This window comes from Acanthaster planci, linkage group LG07 (genome assembly GCF_054643075.1).
Source record: "Acanthaster planci isolate LZ-2023a linkage group LG07, COTS_SCS, whole genome shotgun sequence".
NCBI classification, from domain to species: domain Eukaryota; kingdom Metazoa; phylum Echinodermata; class Asteroidea; order Valvatida; family Acanthasteridae; genus Acanthaster; species Acanthaster planci.
The window spans coordinates 4,167,426-4,175,456 of record NC_141783.1 but is presented as its reverse complement, the minus strand read 5'-3'; the positions used below and the strand labels follow the sequence as shown (position 1 = coordinate 4,175,456).

The 8,031-nt window shown below is 39.2% G+C and overlaps 1 pseudogene; it reads left to right on the top strand.

Moving 5' to 3' along the window:
- The first annotated feature begins 4,172 nt into the window (after positions 1–4,172).
- LOC110990614 (uncharacterized) lies at positions 4,173–7,220 on the top strand (annotated as a pseudogene).
- Positions 7,221–8,031: the final 811 nt, after the last annotated feature.

The following is an 8,031-nucleotide window of genomic DNA, read 5'->3' as shown; positions in this document are numbered from 1 at the left end:
CAGATCAGCGTCCAGACTCCAGCGGTCTTAAGTAGTGTTTAATACAAATGGCATACCACATACATGTATGTGAACCACTCAATGAAAACGAGTCTGATATCCCATACTTTCAATCGATGGGTTTTGCCATTTTAAGTGGATGGAGTGAACATTTTGCCAAATTTTTGGTTTTGTGTTTTTATTTAATTTTGGTTGCTTTTTTATTTGGTTTACTTCACTCACAATGTTTTTTTAATTATTTCCTTAAATTTTGTCATGACAAAATCAGTTTTTTGGGTTGTGTTTCTAAGTTATTTGCATTACATTTGTCATTTTTCAAACCCCTTTTCTCCATTGAGATATTTCATACAAAAAGTGTGCAGAATGAAACAAGCACAGCAATGCAACCAGATATCCCAGAGAGGTCCATGATATATACCAAATGACAGTGCTGCATTCTCTTTTCATTAATGTATCTAACGCAAAACTTCAGTTTTTGCAATATCTGACTCATTTTCACAGAACGGGCCACATATTATTATTTCCATTGTAACGACAAAAGCACAGTATTTTTACTTTGTTTTATATTGCTTGATTCCCATTCTTTGCCAGACTTAATGTGTGTCATTGTAACCCATACTTTATAATTTAAGAAGACAATATTTTTGCATTCACTGTGGTTATTGCTACTGTTTGTGAAAGTAATATTACAGGAATCACCTTCTTTAGAACTTGCCATACGCATTGCATTTATTTAAGCCAATCTTTGCAAACGGGTGAAAATTAGATATTGAAAACATTCTTGAGTAATGACAGGAAAACCTGCAATTTTTAGTCCATTGTTTAATTGCATGTATTTATTAAATGTTTAAATTCCTTGTAACTATCAGAAACACCATAACTGTCTTGATAATTTGCCATTTCTATATTCATTTTGCATTTTTGTAAACCAATTGTAGTTTTCAAAGTGACCAGATTTCTTTCAGTCATCAACTGGAAACAAGGTTTAAAACAATAGCTTGCCTACAATCTTGCCATGGTTTAGCCAATTCCTATTTTATTTTTGTAAACATGCCACCTTTGTAAGGAGGACTTCACTGCTACTTGCCGCATCAAGGACTGACCATCAATGAAGTTTTAATTTTTACATTCTTTAGATTTGTAAGTCAATCTACTTACCAATTAACTCTTAGAGTTCAAGATATTCATTAAAATATTTAATCACATACATGTATGTCTTGTGTCGCTGCTTTACAAGTGTTCTATACATTACCAATGGGATTCTATCAATGAGCCAGTGGGACCAATGGGACATCACTCAATGGGGTTTTTTAATATTCAATAGGACCCAATGGGATTTTATTCAGTGGGACATATGGGATATGTCAATGGGACCCAATGGGTTATATCAACGGGATATGTCAATGGGACCCAACGGGTTATATCAATGGGATACGTCAATGGGACCCAATGGGTTATGTCAATGGGATATGTCAATGTGACCCAATGGGATATGTCCCAAATTCCATGTTAATCCCATTGGGTCCCATTGTATGAGTCCCATTACATGGGACCCAATGGGTTCCCATTGGGCCCAATTCAATGGGAATTTTCTCCTGGGACATTAAAAATAGCCACTTCCTTTCAGTTAATGTACATGATGTGCCTTCATTTTATTGGATTCGACCTAAACTAAAGTATTTTCATTAAAATTTACAGATATGTCCTTGTTCCTCAATTCTAGTTGGTTTCATGGTAAGCATGAAACATGACAAAGATGTCATCCCAGATATGCCATGGCACCAACATAAACAAGTGGTTTGGCAAACCATGGAGGAATAAAACACAGCGATTTTAAATGGCCCACCAAGCCCCCACAGGATATTTATTGACCAATTAGTGACCCAGGCTGACCAGCGATAAAGCCAAGGAGACCTCCCGCGATAAGACCGCTTTGAGCACAAGGTCTGGTACCGCATTGGTCTGCTCACTGGAGAAATGAATTGTTTTCACTTTTTTAGCCAACTCATCACAAACAAGCAAGTGAACACAAATCGCATGCGCAGTAGACCCAGGTACTTAGCATGACTCAGCATTTTTCTCCTTGCGATGCGCCTTGAAATTCTGCGTCTTCTGGTCTTTAGTTCATCGAAATCCATCATTCAGAGGGTAAGTTACTCCCAGTTTCATGGGACAGTTTTTATGATATATATCTGAAAATAGGCATGCATATTTTTATGATTTCGAGACATTTTGGCCAACTTTGGCCAGTTAAAAATCGTATGTTTCGCACAAGGTTCGTTACATTCGTACACATCACATCGTTGTGCGGTGTGGTGCGTCTTTGTTCAAACTTGAACTTTTTTCAAAGGTTTCTTCTTTTTTTCAGTCAGGCTTGGAGGGAAAGCACATGCTGTACCAGGGCATGAATGCCATGACTGGAGAATGGTTGGGGCAACTATTGTACTGCTAAAAATCGATGTTTGAGCCAAACTTTAGTTCTTAATTTCACACGAATGCCGTGATTCAACAGTTGCAGACCAGCAATCGTGGTGTTCTATATTTCTGCGCACTTCGATTAAAAATCATCATGTAATCCTAATTCTATAAATTTCTGGAACAGAGATTGTGAAACAGGAACTCATAAAGACGATTAACCCCTAGCAAAATGAAATTATCTGTCAAACAAGATGTACTGATTCCTTGTTATTGTTTTGATTTTTTTAGTTTTTGATTTAAAGTATATGTTCACATCATGCATGGAGGAATAAAACATATAAGCACAACTGTACAAACATTTCTGAAGAATCCACTTTTCAACTGAAGTGAAAAAATAATCCACTCATCAAAATTTTTAGTTTGGTTTGAAAATGTTGTCAAAAATCAGTTTTGTCACATTTTATCTTGGCGAAACCCAGTTGGTTAATTGAATTTGAAACATTTTAAACTTGTTTTATTTTCTTTTTATTCAGTAGTAATTCAGAACATAAGTACTGTCCCTTTCGAAACAAAATTACTTTCTGGTACATGGCTTGCTTGGTGCTGGATTGATTTTATTTTCAAGTAACGTTTTTATTGTGGAGTACAACAAAGTGCTCCTGATACAGAACTACTGTTTTATTCCTCCGTGGTTTAATACAAACAACAGAAAAAAATCCAAAGCAACTCAAATTCATATTATTTAACACTCTGAAACATTGTGTTCAAGATACCATGGAGAGCTCTGTACACTTCCCACTAATCTGTCATGCTTGTACATGAGTGTACATGTACTTATGAGCCCTTACATCTTTTCTTCTAGGTCATTCATTGTCATTCATTCATGCTGTTACAGTTACAGAGTAGAGTGTTTTGGAGGCTGTTTATCATCGTGTTTGTGATGAGTGTCAGCCTTGTGCTGACAAGGCCCATTCAGTGTAGCAACATGTCCGATAGTCACCGACATTGCTTAGAGTTGCTGTGTAGATTGCGTGGAAAAGAAAGAGCAATTCCAGATGACCGCAACCCAATATGTAAAGCGTGTCTATCCCAGCTTATCATGGCTTCCTTTGGCATTGATGTTGACGATGACAATCCTGATGTACATCTGCCATTCATTTGTAAAGCTTGTGATGTGAGGCTGAAGAGATGGTGGGCTCCCTAAAATAAAACGAGGAAAGGGCAAATCCCCTTGTGGCATTCAAGTGGCTGTGTTTGATGATTCAACCTGCCTGAAGTGTGGAACTGCAACTTCACCTGCTACATTGACCATTCAGAACATGAAGAATGATGGAGAGAGATGTGGGCCGTTGGTGTGGGAGGGGGCAGACTGGTTGCAGTTCATGAAAATGTCAAGTCAGGGCTGGCCAGTTTTGTACCTCAGAATCTTCCGAGATTTAACGTAGCAGTTGGAGGTGTCAGGGGTACTTGGTGTTCATGCTGAGGTATGCCCAGATGTTCCAAGCACACTCGATAAGGAAGGGTTGTCCACACTTTTGCAGAAGATTACACCAACACAGGTGTGTGGAGGAAATGCACATTTCCAAGATTTGATCCAGCTCATCAGCGTCGAAGGCCAAGTCCCCATCAGCATAACCCCCCAAGATCTCTTATCTGAAGGTACCATTCGGCGCAAAAAATGCCGACTATTTTGTGGCAAGTTGAGGTGCAGTGTCTGCCAAATATACCGCAGTGAGCTGCTGAAAGTACAGAGCCGTCAGAGAGCAAGACTAATGCGGGCTCTTTCAGTTTCTTCGTCGGTGCCAAACAAGACCTTAACACCAATACAGCTGAGAGAGAAAGTTGCTGTTTTACAGATGGGGAGACGGGCCTTAAAGCGACAGGCTAACACTCTAAGGGATAGAGTGGCTGAAGTCATTTCCAAAGAGAGTGTGATTCTTGACCAGGCGCAAGATTCACCTTTGCGAGAGATCATCCTTGGGAGTGGCAAGGAGGTGAGCGATGTTCTTGGAGAAGATACGCCAGCAGGTCTGCTATGGGCACAACAAAAGGAAGCTGCTGTGAAGGGTAAGCAGATGAGATGGCACCCTGCTATCGTAAGATGGTGCATTGCCCTTCACAGCACATCTTAGTCAGGGTACAACATTCTTCGTCAGACAGGATTCCTAAAGCTCCCACATCCCAGCACATTATATGCCTACACGCACTTTGCCAAGCCTACAATAAAATTCAATTCAGCAATGCAGCAGAGAATTGTTGATGAAACTAAGGGTTGCCCTAAAAATGAGAGGAATGTTTCAATGCTCTTTGATGAGATGAAGTGAAATCTGGACCGTGTTTTTCCATCAGATCGGGCAGAGTAGTGGGTTTCACAGATGTTACAAGTATTGCTAACGAGGTCGCAGACTTTGAACGGAGGTGCAGAGGTGAAGGTGATCCAGAAATTGCAAAACATGTTCTGGTTCTGATGCTGCGAGGTATCTTTTCATCCCTTCATGCTCCGATTGGCTATCATCCACCCACTTGTTTGACCAGTGACCAACTTTATGCCTGCCTGTATGAGGCCATCCTATATGTGGAGACAGCCGGGTTCAAAGTTCGAGCGTTGGTCTTGGATGGAGCTTCACCAAACCGGAAATTCTATGAACCCTACCTATTCAACAACCAACCCCTTTGACCCATCTTGAGATATCTTCTTTGTGATATGCCCCACCTGATCAAGACGACCAGAAACAAATGGGAACACTCAGGCTGGCACGATAAGACCAAGAATCTCTTTGTAAGTTTAATGTTTTAAAAAGAGCTCAAAATTTCTTTTCAGTGGTACCACATGAAATGTGACCACGTGCATGTACATGTACAATGGAAATATTAAATTGCAAGTCTCACCTTGTTGGTGTTAGCACTCTTAAAAGAACAATATGCTTATGGCATCTTGGATCCCATTCCTTTAAAAATTGTTTTCATTGCTTAAACAATGGTTCAAGGTATAAGAATATTCAATAAGAAAAAGACTTTACTATTTCATTTCAGTCCCGTACACATGAGTGCATGTTAGGAAAAATGTGAAATTGTATTTGCTTCATGAACATTTATATGGAAATGAAGGTGTCCCTCACCGCTACATGTATGTGTGTAGAATTTTGGCTTATTTATCAGTAAAGTCAATATGTGGATCAGACTGGCCTATCATTTCCATTTTAATCAGGAAATTTGAGAAACCCAGAATAAAAATATTTGTATTCATCGTATTAAAAGTCTACATTAGCAACAAAGAAACCCTGAATCAGGTACCGATCCCAGAAACCCTGGATTCCTCCCCCCCACAATTCCCAAACAAATTCATTAAAAAAAACATGATACCCAACAAAAGTTATTTTTGATAAGCATCCTAGCAACACTGTTATGCATCAACAATGTACTGTGAAATTTGTCACCATGTTTGATCAGTTCTTCGATTGCCTTAATGTATGGGATACCTACAAGGGGGTACACTCAAGAAAGCCTGCTCTAGAACACTACAAGACTGTTGATGATTGGCGCTTTGATGTAAGTTTGAATTCATATCAAATAAAAGATTAGTTTAACTTGTTTGCAATGAAATTGTTAACTGCACAAATAAACATTTTGTTAGAAAAATCTTGAACACTACTTATCCTGTGCATTCATAATTAACAGTCAAGTGTTTTGGTGACAAATGGAAAGGTGAATGATCTTTTACATATGTATGTACTTGTTGAAATGTAGGCTATCAATTCAGACTGGTATGTAAAGCATGTCGGCCTAAAAGCTGTTTAGCATAGTTATTTTTCCATATTTTAAATTACTTGATGCTATTTTGTTCACAGTGGCTCAAGGGAGATTTCTTGGACTTCCTGAGGGAGTGGGAAGAGGAGGTGCAGTCAAAGCAACAGCTGGACAAAGCCACCAAAAAGAAGATGACACTAAGCAGAGAAACAGTGGAAGGCATTAAGATCACAGGTAATCAGAATTTAAGTACATTTTGTTCATTTTATTTTTGAATAATATTTCTGGAGACATCAATGGGGGAGGCATTTTCATTTCTTCAAAACACCTCACAACACTTGCACACTAATCAGTATCATCAGCATCACAAGTATTGCCCTGAAATCTATTTTAGAACATTGCAAAACTGATGGTAGCATGGCTGGAGAGTGTATTGTCCTTGACAAGGTTGCATTTACATGTAGATACACTGTACCTTTGATATTTGTTGCCCAAAATCATCACCATCGTAATATGAACGCTTCAATGAGAATGAGCTGCAAAAATCTAGTGGCTGAATTTCATTTACAATTTAACCCAAACTTCCTGGCTAAAAAATCCTCCTGTTATTTCTTTTTACATTCCATTTCATATTCAGTGCATTCCTTTGTGGAGCTGGGGAAACATCTACATGTACTCCAGCAACCTGGGGTGCAGTATCTGGTAAGTGAGAAATTCTGCCAAGATGCGCTACAGGAGTATTTTAGTAAACAGCGTGGTGCTAGGATATCAAACAGGAATCCATCTGTTGAACAGTTTGGGCAGAATATGCTAGCCTTACATGTTGCTCAGGGATGTGTGAAGGCATCACGGAGAGGAAACTGTTGCCTCCAAGACAGGGAAGACAGTTCCAGCACCATGGATAGCACTCCACTTCCCGTCGCAAATAATTGAATTACTTCAGATTGATCATGTTATGGAGCGCATGTAAAGTGTAAGTGCAGGCCTCCATTTTTCATGTGTGAGGAATCATCAGCATTTTGGTGTCAACTGGTTTGAAAATTAGTGTTATATACTTTCTCGATACTCCTTTGGGACTTACCTCATTGCAATAACTTAAGCTGTCACCATTTCTGTGCTCTGAGTTTAGTTGTCAAGGTGCATGTTTGTGCACAAAGTGATACCTTTTCAGTGTGACACCTGTTGTTGAAGTTAAATTTGCCACCCTTACTAGCTGCCAAGAAAAAGTGCTTACAAATGCAAATACTTCAATTTTTTATTTTCTCCCAGTCTGGATTTATTAAAGCGAGGCATTGGAATTGAAATATTGCCCATAAAGACTGGCAGAGTACATGTGCATGTCATACCCCCCCCCAAATTTGCCAGGTTTTGTTTTTTTGCTAATTTGTGAATGACTAGTGTAAGTCTATTTTTGTAGGGGAGGTCAGTCTGTCTCCTTAAATTTCCCAAGACATCCATCTTGGTGTTGCCTTGTGTCAGGCATGGTCCTGTGTGTTATCTAAAACAATGTGGGGGGCAACAGCCTGGCCAGGAGTGATATGGGTTGGTCAAGTGCAAGAACGGCATTCCACTCCTTGCCTGGGGTAGAGCACACCGCTCTCCGTTGGTGGATTGGAATCGTCACTATCGAATTTGCATTATTTTGCTGTACCCATCATTTCTCTGGCACAGGTAAGTTCCCCTGTCTTTTGTTATGAATATATTTATCACTAGTTCAGTTCATTGTCAAACTATTCATTGTTTTGAGTATTTTTGGAGAATGTTTACCCCCCGTCCTCAACTCTAAAGCTCGATGATAAATTCATTTATCTTTCGTAGTGATCGAGTTTCCTTGTATATAGTAATTGCTTGTTAATGAATCGGATA